We start from the raw sequence: 24,997 nt of genomic DNA, 5'->3' as shown, positions 1-24,997 counted from the left end.
ATGGTCTATCAAAGAGCAAGGCTAACCAATGGAGCATAAGACCTTAGGGTTAGCTTCATTGAAGACCTCCAATAAATGTATGTAAAAAGTCCTTTGACCTTAAGTAAGCTAGGGCTAGCTTGAGGTGGGAACCCGGCCCAAGCTCGAGGTGCTTGTCGTGCTTGCGGTGTTTGTCATGCTTGAGGTGTTTTTCATGCTTGAGGTGCTTGATTAAGATGCTTGAGGTGCTTGACTGGCTCCATGCTTGAGGTGCTTGACTTGCTGCATGATTAAGGTACTTGAGGTGCCTTGAGAAGCTTGCCTGAGATGCTTGTGGGAACACCCCCTAGTTCAAGTGCTTTGTCATGCTTGATGAGTAAGGTGCTTGATCACCTAAAGTCAAAATCATTCCTACAAGAGGGGGGGCGAGCCCTTTTCCTAGGAGCTAGAGAGAGAACACCCACTCACACACACAAGGGAAGCCCCAACTTGAAGAGGCAGCAAGGACACATGTCAGGCCCCTACCCATGTTACCTTCATGTGTTGCTTGAAGCCTATTGGCTAAGCTTCAAAGGGGTCCAATGATAAATTACTTGAATTATCTAATTGATTTTTCATTTATCAAGTCCTCTCTCTCAAAGGGGAAAGGGGGACACTTGTCCCAAGGCTACCCATGTTGCTTGTAATGGCTCCTGCTTGTGATTGGCTAGGCCTTGAGGGGTCCAATGAGCTTCAAGCATGAGCTACAAGGGGGGGTCGACCCAAGCTAGCTAGGGCCTTGCTTGAGGGGTATACTCACCCACACACACTCACAATCACTCTCATTGTGTGCTATGCAAAGTGCAAGAGCTCCCTCTCCAAGCAAGTAGAGGTTGAGAGCCTACACCAACACTCTTGGCTATGGAGTGCAAATCCAACCAAGAGCCATGCTTCAATGCTTAAGCTTGCCATCTCCTTCATCTTCATTACTATGCTATTATATATGCTAGCAACAAGAGTATGATAAGTGAGGAACTAATTCTTTCTCCTACGAAATGTTTCTTCTTCCTCTTCCCTACCCTCATTCCCTGCTAGCTCTCTCCACCTTCGAAGGTGTTTGAGGTCTTGGGACTGAGGCTTGGGATAGTTAAAGCTTTCTTCAAGTTTATGTTATGTTTGTGGTGCATGAAGCCTTCCATCTTCATGGCATCACCTAGGTCACAAGGAACACAAAGACTGTATTGTAACAAGTCTCTCTTTATGGGAGAAATCATAATACAAATGCCTATTGGAGGGGGGACCGGCTCCACATAAATCCGGTCCTCAATTGTTGTCATGTTCTCTAAACTCTCTCTCTTGCAAAAGTATTGTCTATGCCAAGTTAACTAATTGCTATGATTATGTTGCTATCTTCAATTATGTCTACCCGCTATGCTCACAAAATCATTTCTTGAAAGTACTCTCATTAAATTCCGCTATTCTCAAATTGAATAGGCAAATTCCATTACAGGGGATGTCGTTGTAATAAGAGGTGGTATGAGAGAGGTCGAGCAAGGGGGCGATGTAGCAATAAGGGATCAGAGTGTAGGCGAAGTCGTGGGAGAACAGATAGTGACCAAAGACCTCCCAATTTACATGCAAGATGAATGGAAATAGAAAACTTATCATCAAAATAAATTTTTTATGTATACCCATGGGAGCATAGGGTATGACATGGGTCATTGGGTGGCATAGGTCCTTATGTAGAGCATCTTTGTTGATATTAATTTATACCCTTAAAATGCACCTTGATGACCCTATGGCCTTAGCTTCACTTAAAGTGCACCTTGACTACCCTATGGCCTTAGGGCTATTGAAATTCTAAAAAACAAAAAGAGCACCATATGGCCTTAGGACCATAGAGTTTCTAGCTAACAAAAAGAGAACCATGTGGCCTTAGTGCCATACGGTTTCTAGCTAACAAAAAGAGTAGGGCCATAGAGTTTCTACCTAACACAAAGAGCACCGTGTGGCCTTAAGATCATAGGGTTTCTAGCCAAAAAAAATAGCACCATGTGGCCTTAGGACCATAGGGTTTCTAGCTAACAAAAAGAGCACTTTGTGGACTTAGCGCCACACGGTTTATAGCTAACAAAAAGAGCACCTTGTGGCCTTAAGGCCATAGGGTTTTCCAACTAACAAAAAGAGCACCATGTGGCCATAGGATTCATCACTGACTAACATACAGAGTACCATATGGCCCTAGGGTCACAGGGTGCTAGAGCATAGTCATTAATGTGAGCTTTACATGTAGTAAAAAAGTTAACTTCACGACCATATGGCCTTAGGGACATAGGGTTCCTTGTTAACTAACATAAAGAGCACCTTATGGACCTAGGTCACTAGTACAAAGGTGAAAAGGATGACCCTATGCTCCTTAGATTAAAAAAAGAGTACTTTATGGTCATAGGACTATCACCCTTGGGCCATTGGCTGTTGATATTGAGGCTATACATAAGAACCTAGGCCACCTTATGCCCTAAGAGACATTAGGTGTACTTTGTAGGCAGTACAAAATGCATATGGTCCTTAAGTACAAAAGAGAGAACCTTATGGTTTGGGCTTATAAGGCCTCTTTAATAGAGGCCATCCTATGCACTTAGGACCATAGAGTTCCTCACTAACATAGATAGCACCCTATGGCCCTAGGTTCTAGAGCCATTAGTACATAATTCTCTTGTATATATTACCTAAGTCAAATTGACAACCCTATGTCCTTTGGGCCATAGGGTTCCTTTTTAATGTAAGGATGCAAATAAATGAGATTATGATGATGGGGCTAAAAAATTTCAGTAGAGAGCCATTAGGTAATGTTTGTATGTAGTACAAAATTATTTTGTATGTAGGAAACTTGACCACCATATGTTTCTTGTTAACATAAAGGTGCAAAAATATGAGCATATGGTCCTTAGGTACAAAACAAAACACCTTATGGCCGACGCCTATAAGGCCTCAATAATAGAGGGCATCCTATGACCCTAGGGTCATAGAGTTCCTCACTAACATAGATAGCACCCTATGCCCCTAGGGCCATAGGGTTGTAGTACACAATAATGCTCTTGTATGTATTACCTAAGACGAATTGACCACCCTATGGCCTTTTGGGCCATAGGGTTTCTTGTTAATGTAACGATTCAAAAAGATGCGATTATGACCATGGGGCCATAAAATGCCAGTAGAGAGCCATTAGGTAATGTTTGTATATAGTACTTAAGGATTTTGTATGTAGTGCACAAGGAAACTTGACCACCCTATGGCCCTAAGGCCATAGGGTTCCTTGTTAACATGAAGGTGAAAAAATCTGAGCATATGGTCCTTAGGTACAAAAAAAAGCACCTTATGGCCTAGGCTTATAATGCCTTAATAATAGAGGGCATCCTATGACTTTAGGGCCATAGAGTTCCTCACTAACATAGATAGCACCATATGGCCCCCTTACGCCATAGGGTTCTCGTACAGAGGCACTAGTACATATTGCTCTGGTATGTATTACCTAAGGCAAATTGACCACCCTATGGCCCTAAGGCCATAGGGTTTCTCCCAGTTCTTGAACTTGTTTTTTAAAATTTGAGTTTACAACCTCTTCAAAAGCTGCAATTTCGGCTCTTCATCTTGGCTTCATAACATGCAATAAAACCTTCTAGATCATATCCTTGAAAATTGCGATACTGCTCCAATACTTCATCAAGTGCTAGCTCTACAGCATCATCAATCTGCCTTTTCATCTACATAGTTTTTGCTTCCTGTAGACATTCCTGAACTAATTCCAGCATTTTTGGTAATTCTTCAACTGCTAGATTTCTATCAAATCCATTGGAATTGAAATCGTCAATAAACTGCTTCAGTTGTTATGGCATCTCTATCTTTACCTCCCACCCTGGCTCGGTTTCACGTCGGGTTCACCAAAGATATCGGGGGATATGTGGTTGAAACATGAGCCGGGAAGGCACCGGGCCTCTGTCTATGAGAGGTGTGAGAGAGAATAAGAAAAACAGATGCATATGGCTTTGGCAGTCACCGTAACCTTCAAGTAATCGATTCAAGCTCGAGTACATTTTAATCAGTAGCCAAGGTGGGATGTTAGGAGCACCGTCAATCGGATTAATTGAAAATTAGGAGTTTAAGCTCCCTTTTTACAAGATTATCCGGGCCGTTAATGACACCAGCTAGTAAGATGATTAATCGATCTTCAAGTTGATGACAATGATGGAGTTTTCCTCCATGTCGCTCTTCCTGCTTCAATTTCCCTTATGAGCTCTGCAAACTAACTCTCTGTAGCATTCTTTGATCGCCTCTATCGTCCTCCTCATGCTTAATTGAGGAAAGATTGAGAGAGCTCTGCAAAATTCCCCCGTCTTTATCCTTGTTTAGCTCCTTCATAGATGCTCACTTTTACTCCTTCAATTTCCCTTAAGGGATCTCCCAAACTCACCGATAGCTTAGGATTCCATAGTTCTTGCTCTCATTCTTTGCTTGCTCTCTCCTTTTCTTAACCTCAAGGATTTACCTCCCCTCATCTTGTTCATCCTGCTCCTTTTTTCTTCTGTGTCCTCGCTTCACTAAGGTTGAGAGAGAGCATACCCCTTGCTTATCTACAGCGAGAGAGAGAAATCTCTCTATTGGAGTGAGAGATAAACCTTGCTTGTCTCCTATGTCGACAAAGAGAGAGAGAACTCTCGAGCTTCTTCTTCTCCGCCTTCCTCGCTTCACCAAGGTCAAGAACTTGCTTTGGATACCCTTTCTCCTCTTCGTAACCCTTCGTTCTCTTTTTCCTCTACACACCCTAAGTGCTTTTTTCTTTTTTGCCTCCGCCCTTCAGTCACGACGTCGTGACTGATGTGGCACATGAATAGGGGCTGATGATGTGGCAAGCTTGAAATCCAACCTGCACGATTTGTGAGGGGACTAGTACCAAATGGGGCACCCTGGCGAGCTGAGCAAAATTTGTTTCATAGTCACCACCGTCCGAGCTCGCTATGAGCCACTACGAGCTCATGTCCCCCTTCCTGCGCTTGTCCTCGCTGCCTGCCGCCATCTTGCCATGCCTTATGTTTCTTTTTTCTTTATTCACACCTCTTGCCTAATTTAATCAATGGGTGGCCAAGTCTTTGGCCCTTGGGTGGCCTCCCACATTTGGTCTACATGTCAACCAAGGCATTGCCTAGCACCTCATTCGGCATACACGTAAGGGCTTTCTGGTAGTTATTGGGAGGTTTGCACTGCTTGTTGGAAGGTTTCTAGCTATGACTATGTGGTTTTTTGCACTGAGTAGATGATTGGTAGTTCTATGACAAGGTGATTTCTAGCAAATGGTTTCTAGCTTTGACTAGGTGGTTTCGAGTAGCAGTTAAATGGTTATCGATAGTTCTTGGGAGGTTTCTAGCGGTAGATTCTTGTTTTCCAGCATTTCTTGGAAGGTTATTAGCAGCTCTTGAGAGGTTTCTAGCATTTCTTGTCAGGTTTCTAGCAGTTCTCTAGTGCTTTGTAGCATTGTTGTGCTTTGGTGATTGGACTACCGGGTTTCTAGCACTGAGTAGGTGTTTCTTAGTAATCCTTAACAGGTTTCCACGAGTGTTTTCTACTAGTCCTTGACTTGTTTCTAGTTTCTAGCACTAAGTATGTGATTTTAAATAGTTATTGGGAGGTTTGTATTGCTTGTTGTTGATAGGTTTCTAGCTGCGACTATGTGATTTGTTGCATTGAGTAGATGATTGGTAGTTCTATGACAAGGTGGTTTCTAGCAATGTGAAATATGGTTTCTAGCTTTGACTAGGTGGTTTCAAGTAGCAATTAAATGGTTATCAATAGTTCTTGGGAGGTTTCTAGCGGTAGATTCTTGTTTTCTAGCACTACTTGAAAGGTTGTTAGAAGTTCTTGAGAAGTTTCTAGCTTTTCTAGTCGGGTTTCTAGCAGTTCTCTAGTGCTTTGTAGCATTGTTGTGCTTTGGTGATTGGATTATCGGGTTTCTAGAACTGAGTAGGTGTTTCTTAGTAATCTTTGACATGTTTGTATGAGTGTTTTTTGGTACAGCTTATTGATAGGTTCTAGCTATGACTACGTAGTTTGTTGCACTGAGTAGATGATTGGTGATTCTATGACAAGGTGGTTTTTAGCAACGTGATATAGTTTCTAGCTTTGACTAGGTGGTTTCAAAACAACAATTAAATGGCTATCAATAGTTCTTGGGAGGTTTCTAGCGATAGATTCTTGTTTTCTAGCACTGATTGGAAGGTTATTAGCAGTTCCTAAGAGGTGTCCAACTTTTCTTGTCAGGTTTCTAACAGTTCTTGGGAAGTTTCTAGCTTTGATTGGGAGGTTTTTTTCATATTGATTGGGAGGTTTCTAGCTCTTTTTGGGAGGTTTCTAGCACTTTTTTGGTGGTTTCTAGCACTGATGTGCTTTGGTGATTGGACTACCTGGTTTCTAGCTTTGATCATTGTGTTGTTTTTTAGGTGGAGCTATTTGAAAGGTTCAAGGATGCTTATCCAGACGTTCAAATTCAACAATGATGTTTTGAGTATCTGAAGCCATATTTTGTGTGCAAGCTGAAGGAAAGAATTACATATTGCTGCATTGTGCATGTGCAAATGACATATTTAAGGGAAGCAATAAATCACATGCGACAGAAGTGTTTTGGCCTACATGGAGTTGCATGTGATTGCACATGCTCAATGTGTGCCCATGACTTACACACTACTTCTTGCAATGCTTCTAAACATACATACAAGAGTACTACAACTTTATGCGAATCTGTTTTGTGCCCCAAGTCCACAAATTCAGCTTTTCCCAAGCACAATTGTTTAATGGGAAACTGTGCTAATTGTGATACCAAAAAAATGGCCTTGTGTCCAGCAGATCTTGTCAAGAAGGATTTGCTGGTTTTCATCAAAGTTTTTGAGGATGTCAAAATAGTAGTCGATGTTAACGGCGTTACTGATAGCAATCAGAAAGGGAGAAAAAAAGAAAAGAAAGGATCTTTTGCACAAGGCGGTATATAACAACATGCCGATAGATCTTGAGGTAGACAATAGAGTAGCCATTGAGGAGGATGAGTGTTGAAAAATATGAACAATGTATTCAAATCTGTTCATAAGAATGTACTACATTTGGTTGTCGTCTCTTCTCTTCTCAAATCCGCTCATAAGAATGTACTGCATTTGGTTGTTGCCTCTTCTTCTCTCAAACCATCTCACTCTTTCTAAAAAATGTATGTTGTTTCTTGTCCATTTGCTTTCAAGAAGCTCCATGCAAGGTCTTCCGTCAATTAGGTTTCTATTGGTTTCTACTAGGACATGGTTTCTACCACAACCTGTTATGGTTTCTAGACTAGTTTCCACCAGGCTAGAACCAATGTCAGAATGCTTTCTACCACTCCATGAGTGGTTTCTACCATTAAAGAGGTGATTTCTATTCAAAAACATCGACAAAAGGAACAAAGCAGCAAACCTGCTAGTAGAAAACCTGCTAGTAGCCACATAGGTTTTCCCTCAAAAATGTCACATTGAACTGATGAAAGCTTTTGTATATTTAAAGGGTGATTCCCATCATTACAAAATCTTAAATTACATAAGCTATTAAGAGAGTTTACAAAAGGTTTTCTATTTTTGATGGGGTTCTGATTTTTTACTTTGCCGTGGCCGTTTGTAATTGACCTTTGGTTTCTTTGCTTCCTCCTCCCACCTGAGATGCTCTGTCTCCACTCTTTCTAGTCGTTCCATCTCATGCCTCTGAGCTTCTAGGTCTGCCTCCATTTTTTGTTGTCAGATCGCTTCCCTCCATTGGGCTTCTTCACGAGTTCTCTGATCAATTGCCAGTTGGCTTATGACTACATCAAAAAATGCATCCTTGCCGGTATCAAACACGAGTCTACCGTATAAGCATTACGGTCCTTTGATTTTAACCATAGAAACAACCAATCTTTTAAAGTGTCTGCCAAGAAGTCTTGTGATTGCTTTTTAGTTTGATGCTGCAACTTTGGAGCAAGAAGCCAAGTTCCTTCATCGTTCTGGTACACAGCCAAAACGCCCTTCTGCAATCTTGCTGTGACATAACACTTGATAGCAAAGGCTGCTTCGATTTGAAGACATTTTCTAGAATTCCTTCCACTTTAGGGGTCATGCAACTGATCCATATAAACACATTGAAAAATATGATGCACCAATTCAAGAATCTGTGGCTGTCTTTACAAAAACACACTTCTTGGGAGGGAAGACTACATGTGTGCTTTATCATTTCTCGTGCATATGGAGGAGGATTTTCACCAAAATGGGTCTCTACAATGGTAACTAAAATGCCATTCAAATCAATTATGAGGTCCCTCTTATCATATTCCTTCAGCTTTGGCACTTGTATTGGGTCTAGCAGAGGGTACCACTCGATAAAAATGACATCCCCAGCGGGATGTACATAATTATAGTAGGCTTCAATTTTCCTCATGCGCATAATAATGCGCTCCAGGCACTTCTTTAACTGAGTTCTCTCTCATTTATGTCGCATGGCCTTTCTAATTCTCCACGTTCGGGCCATTTCCTATGCAATGGCATAATTTACATCATGCAAGGGAAATAGTGTACGTTTCTCCTTCTTTGCAATGTCATCATTTCTTGCATCTCGGTTTACACCTTGAGCAAGATGGTGAAAACATAAATAAGGACAAGATGTATCTGTTGAGAACAACCAAAATTCCCATCTGTTCAGAATTAATTTCACAAACCAATTTAACAACACTTGAGTCAGACAAAAGAAATGGACAAAAAGTAGTTGTTCTATTCAGTTCCAAAAGGAACTACAAGGATAACACACATTGGAATTACAAGGCTTTTTAGTTTCACAATGGCATACAAAACTACACACTTATATTACAACACATAGATCATGCTTGCATGCTAATGCACAATGTGATGTCGGGCCTTTGCGTTGCACAACTACAAGCAGTTCTGTGTACAGAGATTTTGACAAGCATTTCACGCTTATGCGAAAAACTTTTTGCATGCACGGGTCTCGTGTGATTTGGATTTGCATTTTTTGTGGTCCGATGACGACTTCTCAGCCATCTCCACATTCGGCCCCTCCCTTCTTTAAGATCTCCTCCATGACTGTATTTGAGTGTCCTGTCCAAGCGTTGTCTCTTGGCTTCGCATGGAAAAAGAAAAACAATATTAAGTACATAACGCAATTTGTAAAGTTTTAGGGTAAAGGGTGGAGTACTGGTAGTACCACTATGCTGCACTCGAGTAGTGGTTGTCGAGAGATATAATTAGGTCCAGCAAAAGTATCAATTCTCATAGCATCACGACAATTCAACAAAGCTAAACATTTGTAGGCATTCACAACAGAATAAAATGAATGCATAAAAACCACTTATAACCCTCAATGAAAGCAACACTATTCACCTCAAATAACCTCCACAAGCATCAAAGCTTCTGCCTCAATGCCAATGAAAAGCAAAGATTGTGTGCCTAGGAAGGCTATTTGCACCAAGAGCCCCTGCTTTCGCAAAAGCTATAGGGTGACTGGCAGAGTTGAAGGTCAGTATACTTTGCGCGTGGCAGAAGAGATGGTGCGCACATTAGATTATTCACAGTCAGGTCTGGTAACTATTAGTAATTTGATTAGAGAGGAGATTTGTTATGCCGCATCACTTCAAATGACATTTCAAGATCCCCTCTCAGAGCTCTGTGAGCATAATATTGAGCCAACTGATAGGTTGTCCTCCATCTCGTCCACCTCATGGGAGCTCAGTTGCAAGGCCAATGAGATTGGAAATAAGAGGTCCTGTGAAAGGCTTCTTATCTCTGAGAGTTATCGAACAACTGAAGAGGATTCATGTAGGAAAGCTTCAAATGATTGTAACGTTGAGTTTTTAGCGTCATCAGAAGATGGAGGGAGCACAACTACTGTGTTTACATGGGTCAACAACTCCACTGATTCAATGGAATTTATTTATGAGAATGATGAAGAGCAAGGTGACTCGATACTTCCAGAGGGTGATTCAATTACAACCAGAGATTCCATGAACTCATTGTTGCCTAGTACTCTTTGCACAAAGCAAACTTCATTTGCGTCAAAGGAGGTTAAAAAAAAGAATGCAGCTTTGTAAGAGAATGAAGTAGTCTCGCATGATTTTGGTGCATTTAGAAGGAAAAACAACCAATTGGTGCCTTTTGGCAACAGGTAGTCTCCACCCCATTGTACCTCGAAAAGGTCTTCCAGGTTCAAGAAGCTTCATGTGGGAATTGACATTCTAATGAGGCTTAGTGAGCAGGGCCTTCGAAGGGCACGCCCTTCTTGTATAAATGCAGTTGCTACTCACCTCATCTAAGTCAACATCCACTTCACCATCAGCCTTCTGCAGCTAGCACACCGTGTCGTCCATGCCATGCAGCAACCTCTACCCTGTCCTCCTCAACGTGCAAAACAAAGCCAAGGCACAAACCATGTGCATCTCATTACAAAAGCACTAACTCCTTTGTGCTAACAACACTGAAAACATGTCCACGTGTTGCAAGCAAAGCACGACGTGCAGGCTTTGAAATGCCTGATCTGATGGAGTTTTGCTTACCTCTAGACGGGTGCATGCTGGAGAGAGAGGGCGTGTGGATATGCCCGTGGGCATGGAAGAGAGAGCTTGCACTGTGGTAGACAGAGATGGGCAATGCCCAGAAGAGGGCTTCCTATGAGAGATTGAAAGAGACAAGCTGCAACCACACGCGAGCTGGCGGACAGCGTCAGGTGACAGTAATGTAAACTAGCAAGCCTTCTCCACAGCGTTAATGCACTCCTCAATAGGCCTGCCCTTGTTTTCCTCCTCTATCACATCGAGTCATGTCGTCCTGTAGCCCCCGCCTTCACAAAAAGCCCTAAAAACCTACTGGCCGTCCACGTGGACACCATCCGTCAAAGGACGCCCAACCCAGCCAAACATTAAGGCCTTTCTTCAGCAGGCCAAAAATATAAGTATTTCCTGCTTGCTCGCTTGGAGCAAGGCAGGCAACCGCCATCTCCTTGCAGCTCCTCTACCCTGTGCGTGCGTTGGCTTCTCTCTACTCAGTCGCTCAAGCTTTACTTCTTCTCTTCTCTGCCTACTTCGACGCCCGACACCGGATCTGGCTTGATTCGATTTTTTTTCCCATTATTCCTAGTCGGGTACCCCCTACACATGGTTTACAAAAAATAAATTTAAATGGCCTTAGGACCTAGGGCCTAGGCCCTCAACTTTGTGTGTGTGTGTGTGTGTGTGCGCGCGCACGCGAGAGAGAGAGAGAGAGAGAGAGAGAGAGAGAGAGAGAGAGAGAGAGAGAGAGAGAGAGAGAGAGAGAGAGAGAGAGAGAGAGAGAGAGAGAGAGAGAGAGAGTCAAGTCAAAGAAGGAAAGGAGAGGCTGGAGAGCGCTCGAAAAGCTGCAACCCAATTTATTTATTTTTTAAGATTATAAAATTTGAGAGGAAAGGAAAAGTTAAAGATAGGAAGGATCTTGCTTTGTGCAAATATTCAAGTGGTTGGTAGAGAGAGAGAGCCTAAGTTGTGTTAGCGATGGCCTAACCCTAGACTAGACTAAGCAAGTCGTGTCAGGGGCATAACCCTCGAGGTTACGCCCACTACGTTAGTCCCCTCATGTCTTCTCCACTCAAGGTTGCATGCAACTTCACTTCGTCGTCCCCGAACGCTTGCCAACCCCCTTCCCCATCATAGCCTGGTGCTCGACAACTCCCCGCAGGATAATGTGCTACTGAAGACTGCCTTGTTTCACGAAGTACTGACAGCGCTTCCGCATGGCCTCACGTAGAAGCTCAAGGCGTCATTCGCAGCAGGCGACAATGGGCTCCCCTCCTCGTCACACCATCCCCAAAGAACTGCAGAAGGAGGTGAAGAAGCTCATCAAGCAAGCCCCTATCACCAAGAAGACAAGCTTCCTGAGGAGCTTTTCGGGAGAGAAGGCGAAGGAGCTGCTGGAGGTTGCTCTCAACGAGGTCTTGGAGGTAAGCCCTTCGTCACTCTGCCTGCTTCTTAGATAAGAAAGAAACAAAAAGATCTTGAAGAAAGGGCTCTGATAGGTCTCCTAGCTGGACCCCGTCCCCCTGTAGAGTCCCTCAGAAACTGGATTAGAAACCAATGGGGGCCCTTAGAGGCAGAAGTGGAAACGATCCAGGCGTTACCAAAAGGCCACTATCTGTTCGTCTTCAAAACAGCAGCCATGGAGTTTTTTCTGTGCTAAGCCATGGGTAGTGGGTCATTAGGTCTTCACCTCTGAGTGTGTTTCGCTGGCACAAAGAATTTAACCCAGAACATTCGGCTCTGGTCAATTACCCGGTCTGGGTCGAATTCCCAAACCTACCGATGCATTACCATGCACAGCTTGCTGAGATTGGGGCCCCCTTAGGTAAGATCCTAGGGGGTAGACAGAAGACTAACTATGTCCCCTCATGGCATCCCCAAGTACTAATTGAAATGGACATCTCAAGGGATCTCCCCACTGCCATTGACATCTTTATAGACGATGGAGAAATGCTCGACCAAGAAATCACTTATAAATACTTGCCTAATACGTGTTTTCACTGCGGGGACAAAACCCACTATGTCAAAAACTGTCCGATTAAATTTCCCCCAGATCCTGCTTCTGAACTAGTAGGAAGCAAGGATCAAGGCCCTCAAGAAGGGACTGGCAAGTTCACCACAGTCACTCACGGGAGAGGAAAGCATTCTCCTCAGAAGCAGAATAAAGAAAAACCTAGGCCCAAAACTTGGCAGCCTAACAGATTTTCGGTACTGGCTCCACTCAATGGGTTCTATGAAAAAGAGTTGCTTGAATCAGAGGTCTTCGAATCCGATGCTGAGGAATCTCTCCCTGCGGAATTAGAATCCCAGGTGAATAGAATGGACGAAGATTCCCTTATCGATCTTAATCTAGCCAACCCCCAACCTGCAGCAGCGAATAAGGAAAACATTCCCCCCTCTCCAGCCCCAGCACCTATGGAGATTCAAAAAGACAACAAGAGGACTCACGACCCTGTCGGTCAGAAGAATGTAAAATCCCCGGCCAACAAAGCCAAAAAAGACAAACTGGTGCATAGATGAGAGCCGTGAATTGGAATGTCAAGGGGCTAACTGACCCCACTAAATCCAAGAAAATTAAAGCCTGGGTTACTGACAATCCTGTGGACATTATATCTCTTCAAGAGATCAAGGTCACGGGTGAGGACTTGACCAGAAGACTCAACGAAATGTCGCAATCTTTACAGTGGTTCTCTTCATCGCATCAAAGGGGATCTGGAGGCACCTCGATAGGGGTTCCTCACTCCTTTCTCCCTCAGGTGCCCATTGTCCTAGGAGGGGAGCACTAGGTGGCTGTGAGTATCGTGGTGCTTGTTAAATGCATCTTGGTCTCGGTATATGCTGCAGGATCTACTGCCCAAAGAAGCAAGCTATGGGAGGAGTTGTCTCAGGTCAAAGGGGACATCCTCATGATGGGTACCTTCAACATGGTTGAATCATCTCTAGACAGGTTCCTTGGTAAAGGCACGGTCATCAATGGTAGCGAGAAGGCTGCATGGGACAGATTAAAAGATAGTCTTGAGCTGTGGGACATGGGAGAAGAGGGTTGCTTCTCCTGGCAGAATTACTTGAGAGGGGAGAATGCTAGGAAAGCCCGTCTCGACCGAAGCTACATTTCTCTTCCTTTGGCTAACTTGTTCACTAGGGTCAAAAGCAAAGTCAAGTACAACTCATGCATTTCTGATCATTATCCAGTGGTGTCCGTAATTGACCAAAAAGTTGGAAAGATTCGTAACCAATGGTTTCACACTGACCCTGCCCTTTTCAAGCTCCCGATGGTTCAAGAGGCCATATGCAAGGTTTGGCAGTCCAAATTTTCTTTAGCTAACAGGCCGGCTGCAACCTGGTCAGAAGCAGTCAGAGAAACACAAAAACTGCTCTCCAAATTCAGGAAGGAGGTCACTTCGATCAGGAGGAAGATAAGGGACCAGCTTTACAGCTCCCTAAACGAGCTTGAATCAGGGCCTTAGAATGAAACCATTCAGAATTCAATTTCCGAATTAAGGGATAAACTTAAGCAGGAAGAGGATCTTGCCCTTAAACATGACTCGTTTTTTTTTAGGGAGTGGTGGGCTGGAAAGGTAGACCGACCAACCAAAGAAATGTTCAAAATGCTGAGGAAAAAACATGTTAGAGAGGCCACCCCTCTTTTTAGTGACTCAGATAGTACAATTCAGACAGAAGAAGAAAACATCAGTTATACAAGAGGCCACTTTGAGCAGCTCTTCAGTCCCAAGGAGATGCTCTCTGAACCAGTTAGCCAAGCAAGGGAAATGGTGTGGAATCATAGGTGTAGAGTTATCCCTGAGACTACCAAACTGCAAGCCGACTCGCCTTTTTCTATCTCAGAAATCCAGAATACGATAGACGCCCTAGCCCCTCATAAATCTCCGGGGATTGATGGGCTCCCAGCAGAGTTTTTTCATATGTTCAAAGAAATCCTTTCCCCATTTCTTCTTCAGGTCTGGGAGGAAGCAGTCAAATTCAAAGCACTACCCTACTCCATCAACATGGGGATCATTAAACTTCTGCACAAAAAAGGTGCCAGGGAAAACCTTGCCAATTGGAGACCTCTTACTATGCTTAATACTTGCTACAAAATATTTGCTAAAGTGGTGGCAATCCGGATCACACCCGCTCTGATGAAGTGGATATGTTCGGAACAAAAAGGGTTTATCAAAGGGAGAAGGATCATTGAGGCGGTCATATCCCTCTGGGAGGGCATTGAACATGCCTAGAATATGGGAATCGGCTATGTATTTGTCAAGATTGACTTTGACAAAGCCTATGACCGCCTTGAATGGTCCTTTATCCTGAAAAGTCTGGATAAAATGGGATTTGGCCTGGCCTGATCCGGTTTTTTGCCACCCTATTTGGTCATGCTAGAGCAAGAGTTGCCCTCAATGGGGTCTTATCTGAAGTATTTGAACTGAACAGGTCCATTAGGCAAGGTTGCCCCCTGGCCCCTCTTTTGTTTGCAATAAGTGCTGATGGTCTTAACTGCTTAATCAAAGGCAACATTTCAGAAGGCAATATAAAGGGCGTCGCTCTTCCTAACAGTGAAAAACAGCAATGCCTCTCACAATTTGCTGATGACACGAATGCAGTGCTGTGCAATGATGAAAGAACTCTGCTGAATTTTTGGCAGGCTATGGAGACATTTTGTCTCGCATCGGGGTCTAAAGTCAACCACAGCAAGACAGGCATCAGAGCTTCTCTATCTCCCCTCCCGGACTGGCTTACCAGCCAGGGATGCAAAATCATTCAGGATGGAGAAGTGTTTAGGTTGCTAGGTATTCCGTTTGGTTTTAAGGTTAGTCTCAAACAGAGATGGGAATGGGTCATGGATAGGTTCAGATCCAAACTCGAAAGGTGGAAAGGATTTCAGTCTTCTTTAGCAGGCCGAGTATTGGTGATCAATCACTTTCTTGCATCCTATATTCTATTCTTTGCTGGAGACCTCCTGAGGGACACCTAGATCAGGTAATCAAATATTGCAGGAATTTTATTTGGGCGGGCAATCCCTTCAAAAAGGGTGCTGCCAAGGTCCAATGGGAGGTATGCTGCTTACCAGTAGAGAAAGGAGGGCTGGGGGTCAAAAACTTGACCAATTGGGCAGACAAAATAGCGGTTAAGGTGATCGTCCGAGCTTTGGAAGACCCGCAGCAGGAATGGGCCAGCCTCCTATTCAGGAAACTCCACCTTTTCTCACTGGTTAAATGTAAAAACTGGACAAATTTAAATTGGGTCACAGCTTAGGTGAATTTCTGATGTACTTATGTCAAGACTGCTTATGGATCTCATAGGATGGTATGTAATATGGTATGTAGGATGGTATGTAATGTGGGAGAGTCTCCCATCTCAGTCACCGTACTCAGTTCTGGGTCAATTGTAACTCTCTTTCGGTTAATATAATCTTCTCTGCTTTGTTGGAAAAAAAAAAGTTAAAGATGAAGAATATAAAATTATGGTATTCATTTATTTCCATACATTGAAGTTTGAACAAGAGAGAAAATGAAATTTGCGCATGGAAAAGGGTGTCAACTGTCCACTTCACTGAGTTGGAAAATCTAGAGAAGTCCACATTTTACCATGCACTTGTAAAGGATTAAAACAAGTGATAAAATCACGAGCCCTGCAAGTTAACTAAAATGGGTAGGTAGATGAAGTTGCCTAGGGTATCCTCATTAAATTTATACTCCCTCACAATTAAACGATTTCAATCCCTAGACACTCGAAAGAACCATATGAAGGTCAAGTAATATCCAAAAAGTTAAAAAGGCTTCAAATGTTTTCTCCTCTGCTTTCCCCTTCTCAATGTTGGCTTAGCTTGCGATCACCTATACTATTAACAGACATACACAATGCTACGAAATAAACATTTCTATACAACTCCTTGAGCAATCAATAGCTAAGCTACATCTGAAGTGCTTAAACTGACGTGGGTGTGTGCCATGGATGTTGATGTGGTCTACAACTTTGGAGAAGAAAGTTTTTTCAAATTCTGCACCGATCTTGAGTTATCGTTTGCGGACTGCGTACATGCCTGAAAAGCAGCTTCGCTTTTTGTTTTTGATTTTTCTCCTGATTGAAAACAATTTTGCAGAAACTACCCATTCAAGGCACTGGAATTGATATGGTCTACTACTTTGCAGAAGAAAGTTTTTTCAAATTCTGCACCGATTTAGAGTTATCGTTTGCGGATTGCATACATGCCTGAAAAGCAACTTCGTTTTTTGTTTTTTTTTGTTTTTTTCCTGATTGAAAATGATTTTGTAGAAACTAGCCATTAAGAACATCGGAATCGGTGTGGTCACAACTTTGCAGAAGAAAGTTTTTTCAAATTCTGCACTGATTTTGAGTTATCGTTCACGGACTGTGTACATACCCAAAAAGCAACTTTCGTTTTTCGTTTTTGTTTTTTCTCCTAATTGAAAATGATTTTGCAAAAACAGCTCATTGATACACCAGAATCGATGTGGTCTACAACTTTGCAGAAGAAAATTTTTCCAAATTCTGCACAGATTTTGAGTTATCGTTGGCGGACTGCGTACATGTCTGAAAAGTAACTTTCGTTTTTGTTTTCAATTTTTCTCTTAAATGAGAATGATTTTGCAGAAACAGCCTTCTAAGGCATTAAAATCGATGTGGTCTATAACTTTGTAGAAGAAAGTTTTTTCAAATTCTGCACCGATTTTGAGTTATCGTTGGCGGACTGCGTACTTGTGTGAAAAGCAACTTTTGTTTTTTTGATTTTTTGTTTTTTTTTTCATGATTGAAAACGATTTTGCAGAAACTATTTGCTTCAGTCCATCGGAATTGATATGATGTATAACTTTGCAGATGAAAGTTTCTCTAAATTCTGCAACGATTTTGGGTTATCGTTCTCGGACTGCGAATATGTTTGAAAAGAAAAATTTTACTTTTTGCTTTTGATTTTCCTCATAATTGAAAACTTCTCAATTATATTTTTTCTTCATCAATCATAAATTTGTTACTGACGTAACTTTGCTGCAGAAGCTAGTTACATATCGTTCCGATACAGTCGAGCCGTTGATGATTGTTCAAATTCTATCGAGTACTGTTGGTACATGATCTTTTATTATATGATATGCTCGTTCATTGATTCTTGTATAATTATTCTTCTAGAGATATAGTTTATGTCGTTTTATTGATAACATCTCGTTGATACCATAGTGATTTTGATGGTACCATGATGATGTTTTGTTAGTACTTTGGTCATGGTGATTTTCGTTGATACCATGATGATATTTCATTGATACCATGGTTATTCTTAGTGATGTCATGATGATATTTCGTTGATTCCATGGTTATTCTCGGTGATATCATTATGTTGTTTCGTTGATACCATGGTTATTCTCGGTGATACCATGATGATATTTTGTTGATGCCATGGTTATTCTCGGTGATACCATGATGTTGTTTCGTTGATACCATGGTTATTTTCGGTGATACCATGATGTTGTTTCGTTGATAACATGGTTATTCTTGGTGATACCATGATGTTGTTTTGTTGATACCATGGTTATTCTTGGTGATACTATGATGTTGTTTCATTGATACAATGATTATTCTCGATGATAGCATGATGCTTTTCGTTGATACCATGATGCTTTTCGTTGATACCATGATGCTTTATTCATTTTTATTGATACAATGATGATGTTTTGTTAATACTTTGATGATATTCATTGATATCACTACGTTCATAAATGTCGTTTTATTTAGTATATATACATGTCATTTGCATCACGTTATCACGCATCTTGTACTTTTACGTTCATACTTTATGTACTATATGTTGTCGTGCGTATATATGTCGTCAAAAGAGTGGCGTCGCGAACCATCTCTTATGGCATTGTGAACGTAATTATTTCAGTAATGATGCTAATAATTTTCATGACTATGTTTTTTGAGTCTATGATCTATGTAGGATTGATCAAAGAATTGATTTCATGAAGACAAACTTGGTGACAATAAAAGATTTATGAAGACATGTTTGGTGATGCCATATTAGTGGCAAGCTACACAACAAATTCACGGAGACACTTCTAATTACGAGCTAATCGATAGCCTTTACACCTCTTTATTGAACCTTTGTATTCATTATTGTATTTGATAGGATAGGAGTAATGTAGCTCCTCATAAAACATTCATTGTAAAAGGAGTGATATAGCTCCTCATGAACATTTGTACATTCAATGATTTTTATAATATAATAGAAGCTACTCAATATATGGCTTCTCTATATATGGCACCCAGGTCCCCTCTATATATACATCATCTCATGTGTGTATTCTACACACTTTGGGGTTCTATTTCTGTGCTCTCTCTTTGTCTCTCAACACTTCTGACCCTGCCATCTAGCTAGCGGCTCTTGAGATTGAAACATTGGCCCTACTACCAACTGATTGGGCTATCATGCCTGCCTTGAAGACCACGATCCATAGCATATATACCAAGAACGTAGCTTCATAAGCTTCCATAGCCACCTTGTATCCTGCAAATAATGATAAAGGTACTCATAGATCAGCTCAAGAGAATGAGTGCATGAAGCTTTGATGAGCTCACACTGAAAGATGGATATAGATGGAGTTGCAGGAAAACATGAGGTTCCAAAATGACTAGCTGGGGAATCAAACTTACGACATTGCAAAGACCTTATGAGAGAAGGCACCTTCCACTGATATCGAGCACACAAGGAAGTTGCAAGAAGATGGCTCCTGTGCCAATGTCAAAAGAAAGATCATTCCAGAGTATAAATAAATAAAGAGAGAGAGAGAGAGAGAGAGAGAGAGAGAGAGAGAGAGAGAGAGAGAGAGAGAGAGAGAGAATACAATGAGGTCAACACACTGATACACAACTCTCATTCTTTCTCTACATCTCTCTTGTGTCTTAGAAATAAAGCTCGGGCGAGCTTCCTGTGCAGCGAAAGAAGCTCGCGATAGGCATGGCTTGAATGCATAGAAGAGAGAGGGGAGAGGCGAGAGAACGTTGCAAATCAAAAAAGGGAAGACTTCCTAGGGAGCCATATTCGATGATAAGAAGGATAGTGATGTTCTCTGATGTTGCTATGTATTAAATGCCATTACAGGAGGGGTCCATATCTCTCTTCTATCTTCCACTTTCTCACTCTCTCTCTCTCTCTCAATCTCTTCGTGACAATCTCTATCGCAACGAGAGACTGAGCAGAAGAAGAAAGGCTAAGAGGGGAGAAGTTTGTGGCAGTGGTAGTCGGCCATGAAAGGCGGAGAGTTATTGGGCCTTCTGCTAACAAGGGCCGAGTCGCACCCTGGTGAATGGGGTGAATGGGGAGAAGGAGGCACAGGGGTCGGGCCAAGTGGGAGTGGGATGAGAAGAGAAGTTTGTAGAGATAAATCCGTTAGCTGCATGGCTTTCGATTGGTGGATTTTTTGCTACAAATGAGGAGAGATAGGCTCCTGCAGAAATATAGCTTAATACCTCGAAAAAGTGAGGTATTAACACAAAGCTAGGGGGGTTTCTACTTTCATGCAGGAGTTCTCTCCTTTTCTATTTTTGGAGAACTCCCTCTTCCCACTACCCCTGCTTGCACAGAGTGCGACTCAGCTATAAGACATGGCTGCCAGCTATGGAGGAAAAAATAGTGCAGCACAAATCAAAAGAGAGATAGAGAGAGAGTCTATATCTGTATGTCTGTGGTAAGTCTGGTGGACATAGAGAGAGAAACTTGGTGTTAAGTGAGAGACTATTATTAGTTAGTTGCGTTTAAGATGGGTGGACTCTGGTGAGAGAAACGCAAGGACACACAAAAGGTGCAAATGAATGGGGAGACCTGGCAAGCTCCTCGAGGAACGTCCGACTGAACGGGGAGACGCGGCGGTGGCAGGGCGACAAGAGCATGAGCAGGGACTAGAGTAGGCAGAAATAGAGGCCATCCCGTGCTGGAGTTTTTGAGAAGAGCACCGTCTACCAACTCAACTATGAGCGGCGGTGGTAGCGGCTTGGAGTGTACAATGTGCTTGAGCGTGAAGAGGTGGAGCACCTTCGTTTGCTTCCCATCTCCCTCCACACCCTTCTAAGGTGATTAGGTAAGTGATATTTCTAGGGGCACCAAATTTAGACTTGTAGGCACTAAAGACCTCACTCAGGATTCGTATCCCCTCCAACCACTAATTAAAATAAACGACCACTAACTTCATCGATCATGAGAAAGTGAATGAATTTTTAAAAATAAAAAAATAATTTTTTCTTTTTTCACTAACAAAAAGAGAACACATCACTATAGCCTTAGCCCTTTGCAAAGGCAAAAAAATATGATGAAATCTTACATTAGTGAGATGAACCCCCCTCTCCAAATCTATATCTATCTATCTATAATCTATAATATTATAACGGGGGAAGGGATTCCCCCCCCCCCCCCCCCCCCACCCCCCCCAAAAGACATGTGGCCTCACCTCGTGCATCCGGCCAGTGTGCCCTGCGTGAAATGGCGACAGGCGAATGAGCCAAGACAGTGTGCACAGTGCGATCTGTGAGCCGAACTTTAAAGGCTACGGACAAAATAGGAAATAAAAAAGCCCTCTATGGTGAGCACGTAACGACTGTCTCAGGTGACGAATACAACTCGCCTCCTTTTCTTGCAAGCAGGTAACGACTTAGTCTCTCTCTCTCTCTCTCTCTCTCTCTCTCTCTCTCTCTTTCCTTCTCTTTCTCTCTTCTGTTAATGGGGGAAGGGATTCACGCCCCTCCCCCTAGACATGTGGCCTCACCTCCTACAACTGGCCAGTGTGCCCTGCATGAAACAGCGACAGGCAAATGAGTTAAGACAGTGTGCTCAGTGCGATCTGTGAGTCGAACTTCAAAGGCTACAAACAAAATAGGAAATAAAAAAGGCCTCTATGGCGAGCATGTAATGACTCTCTCAGGTGACGAATACAACTAGCCTCCTTCTCTTGCAAGCAGGTAATGACTCACTCTCTTTCTCTCTTTCTCTTTCCTTCTCTTTCTCTCTTTTGGTCCTGTCTACATTTTGATACAGGCAAATGCACATTATATAAACATATGTGTTGCCACACACAACGTAGCGAGACAAGCTCTCTTGCAAGCACGTAACGACTCTTTCTCTCTCTCGTCCGCTCCTGTGTATTTTTGTTACCAGGAAGATGCACACTCTATATATACACAAACCACAAACTAGCTCACACCATTCTCTACGTGGATCTATATCATAGTGCTAGCCACTGCCACTGCTCACTACTTGCAGAGATCCTTATTGTTGGCCTATCACATGTACACACACACACACACACACACACACACACACACACACACACACACAGAGAGAGAGAGAGAGAGAGAGAGAGAGAGAGAGAGAGAGAGAGAAGAAAGTCAAGATTAGCAACTTGGCTTAGTTATGCTTGTGTGACATTGGGGTAGGTATTTTGTATGTGGCCATCAAAAAAACTATCACACTGAGCCTTTTTCAAAAGGTTGCCCAGAATATCCAAGTGGTAAAGTCGCATGCGGTGCACTAAATGGGATGTCATCTCTTGAAATGCAATGATTGTGAGATGGGCGGGGCCAAAGATCTGTGGGCGTTTTTCAGCGGATGAGAAGCGAGTGTGTCTCTCGAGATGCATGTTGTCTCATGGAGTGCATTGATTGCAGAATATGTCCAACAAGGGTTGTTGAATGAAAACATCTAGCTTGGCATTCCCTTGGTCGACATGTATGCTAAATGTGGTGCACTTCATAAAGCGCAAAAAGTGCTTGAGGTGCTTCCTGTCGTTTGGGATGTCGTCTCTTGAAATGCAATGATTGCGAGATGGGTAGGGCCAAGGAGCTATGGGAATTTTTTAGCGATGTGAAGCGAGGGTGTCTCTCGAGATGCATGTTGACTCATGAACTGCATTGATTGCAGGATATGTCCAGCAGGCTCAGGGTCACGAAGAAAAAGAGCTATTTTTAGCAGATGCAGAGAGAGGGCATCTCTCCAAATGCAATCACATACAATTGCACCTTGAAGGCATGTGGAATTACACAAGCGTGTCGTCGGGTTACACAAGCACTGCATGAATTGCAGGATATGTCCAAATGTGGCTTTTTGCAACGAATGCAAAGCAAGGGTGTCTCTTTGGATGCAATCACATATGCGCTCGATTGTTTTCGGCTGATGGAAAGCTAGGGTGTCTCTCCAGTTGCATGTTGTCTCATGCAGTGCATTGATTGCAAGATATGTCCAACTGGGGTTGTTGAAAGAAAGCATCCTTCTTGGCACTACCTTGGTCAACAAGTATGCCAAATGTGGTGCACTTCATAAAGCACAAAATGTGCTTGAGGAGCTTCCTGTCCGGGATGTTGTCTCTTGAAATGCACTGACTGCGAAATGGTCAGGGAAAAGGAGCTCTGGGCATTTTCAGCGGATGTGAAGCGAGGGTGTCTCTCCAGATGTAATCACATACACTGTGGGCTGTTTTTAATTGATGCAAAGCATGAGTGTACTCTCTCGAGATGCATGTTGTCTCATGGGTGCATTGATTGCAGGATATGTCCAACATGGTCAGGTTTAGAAAGAGAGATTTTTTTTTCATCAGTAGATGCAAGAAGGGATTCTGACCCCACCCCCCGGACACGTGCATCCAGCCAGTGTGCCCTGCGTGAAATGACGATAGGCAACTGAGCCAAAACAGTGTGCACAATGCAATCTGTGAGCCAAACTTCAAAGGCTACGGACAAAATAGCAAAAACAACGACCACACGCATTAACAGCATCCTGTCCTCTGGGATGTCGTCTCTTGAAATGCAATGATTGCGGGATGGGTAGGCCCAAGGAGCTATGGGTGTTTTTTAGCGGATGCGAAGCAAGGGTGTCTCTCGCGATGCATGTTGATTCATGGACTACATTGATTGTAGGACATGTCCAACAAGCTCAGAGGGCATCTCTCCAAATGCAATCACGTACAATTGCACCTTGAAGGCATGTGGCATTACACAAGCGTGTCTTCGGGTGACAAAAGGACTGCATGAATTGCAAGATATGTCCAAATGTGGCTTTTTGCCATGAATGCAAAGTGAGGGCATCTCTCTAGATGCAATCACATACGCCCTCAGCTGTTTTCAGCTGATGCAAAGCCAGGGTGTCTCTCCAGTTGCATGTTGTCTCATGGAGTGCATTAATTGCAAGATATGTCCAACTAGGGTTATTGAAAGAAAGCGTCATGCTTGGCACTGCCTTGGTCGACATGCATGCCAAATGTGGTGCACTTCATAAAGCCCAAAACGTTCTTGAGGAGCTTCAATGTCCGGGATGTTGTCTCTTGAAATGCAGTGACTACAAAATGGTCAAGGAAAAGGAGCTTTGGGCATTTTTCAACGGATGCAAAGCGAGGTTGTCTCTCCAGATGCAATCACATACATTGTGGGCTGCTTTTAACTAATGCAAAGCATGAGTGTCTGTCGAGATACATGCTGTCTCATGGGTGCATTGATTGCAGGATATGTCCAACATGGTCAGGTTTAGGAAGAGAGAGAGTTGTTTTCATCAGTAGATGCAAAGAGAGGGCATCTCTCCAAATGCAATCACGTACACCTTGCACCTTGAAGGCATGTGGGATTTCACAAGCATGTCGTTGGGTGAAACAAGGAGTGCATTGATTGCAGGATATGTCCAAATGTGGTGCACTTCATGAAGCACAAAAAGTTTTTGATGAGCTTCCTATCTGAGATGCCATCTTTTGAAATGCACTGATTTCTGGATATGCCTAGCTTGGGTAGGGCGAAGGAGCTCTTGGCATTTTTCAGCGGATTCAAAGAGAGGATGTCTCTTCAGATGCAATCACATACGCTCTGGGCTGTTTTCAACTAATGCAAAGTGAGGGTGTCTCTTTAGATGCATGTTGTCTCATGGAGTGCATTGATTGCAGGATATGTCCAATAGGGGTTGTTGAAAAAAAATGTCATGCTTGGCGCTACCTTGGCTGACATGTATGCCAAATGTGGTGCACTTCATAAAACGCAAAAATTACTTGAGGAGATTCCTTTCCTAGATGTCGTCTCTTGAAATGCAATGATTGTGGGATAGGCAATGCCAGGGAGTTCTGGTTTTTTAGCGGATGCGAAGCGAGGGTGTCTCTCCATATGAAACCATATACGATCTCGGTTGTTTTCAGCTGATGCGAAGCGAGGGTGTCTCCAGATGCATGCTGTCTCATGGAGTGCATTGATCGTAGGATATGTCCAGCAGGGTCAAGGTCAGGGCCAGGAAGAGAGAGAGTTGTTTCCAGTAGATGCAAAGAGAGCGCATCTCTCCAACTACAATCACGTACACGTGTACCTTGACGGCGTGTGGCATAACACAAGCATGTCGCCGAGTTACACAAGGAGTGCATTGATTGCTGGATATGTATAAATGTGGCTTTTTTCAGCTCGTTTTTCAACGGATTCAGAGGG

General features: G+C 42.9%; 1 long non-coding RNA gene across 1 annotated transcript in view; it reads left to right on the top strand.

The window, feature by feature from the left end:
• The first annotated feature begins 21,206 nt into the window (after window positions 1–21,206).
• Window positions 21,207–24,997, top strand: part of LOC147442640 (uncharacterized) — a 51,914-nt gene continuing 48,123 nt past the window's right edge. Inside the window, exon 1 of the long non-coding RNA XR_015190204.1 lies at window positions 21,207–21,511. This is a non-coding gene — a long non-coding RNA (uncharacterized LOC147442640). The remainder of the gene's footprint in view (window positions 21,512–24,997) is intronic.

This window comes from Adiantum capillus-veneris, chromosome 14 (genome assembly GCF_014529385.1).
Source record: "Adiantum capillus-veneris isolate H3 chromosome 14, ASM1452938v2, whole genome shotgun sequence".
Classification (NCBI taxonomy): Eukaryota; Viridiplantae; Streptophyta; class Polypodiopsida; order Polypodiales; family Pteridaceae; genus Adiantum; species Adiantum capillus-veneris.
The sequence above is the reverse complement of the archived record's forward strand: the minus strand, read 5'-3'. Positions and strand labels throughout refer to the sequence as shown.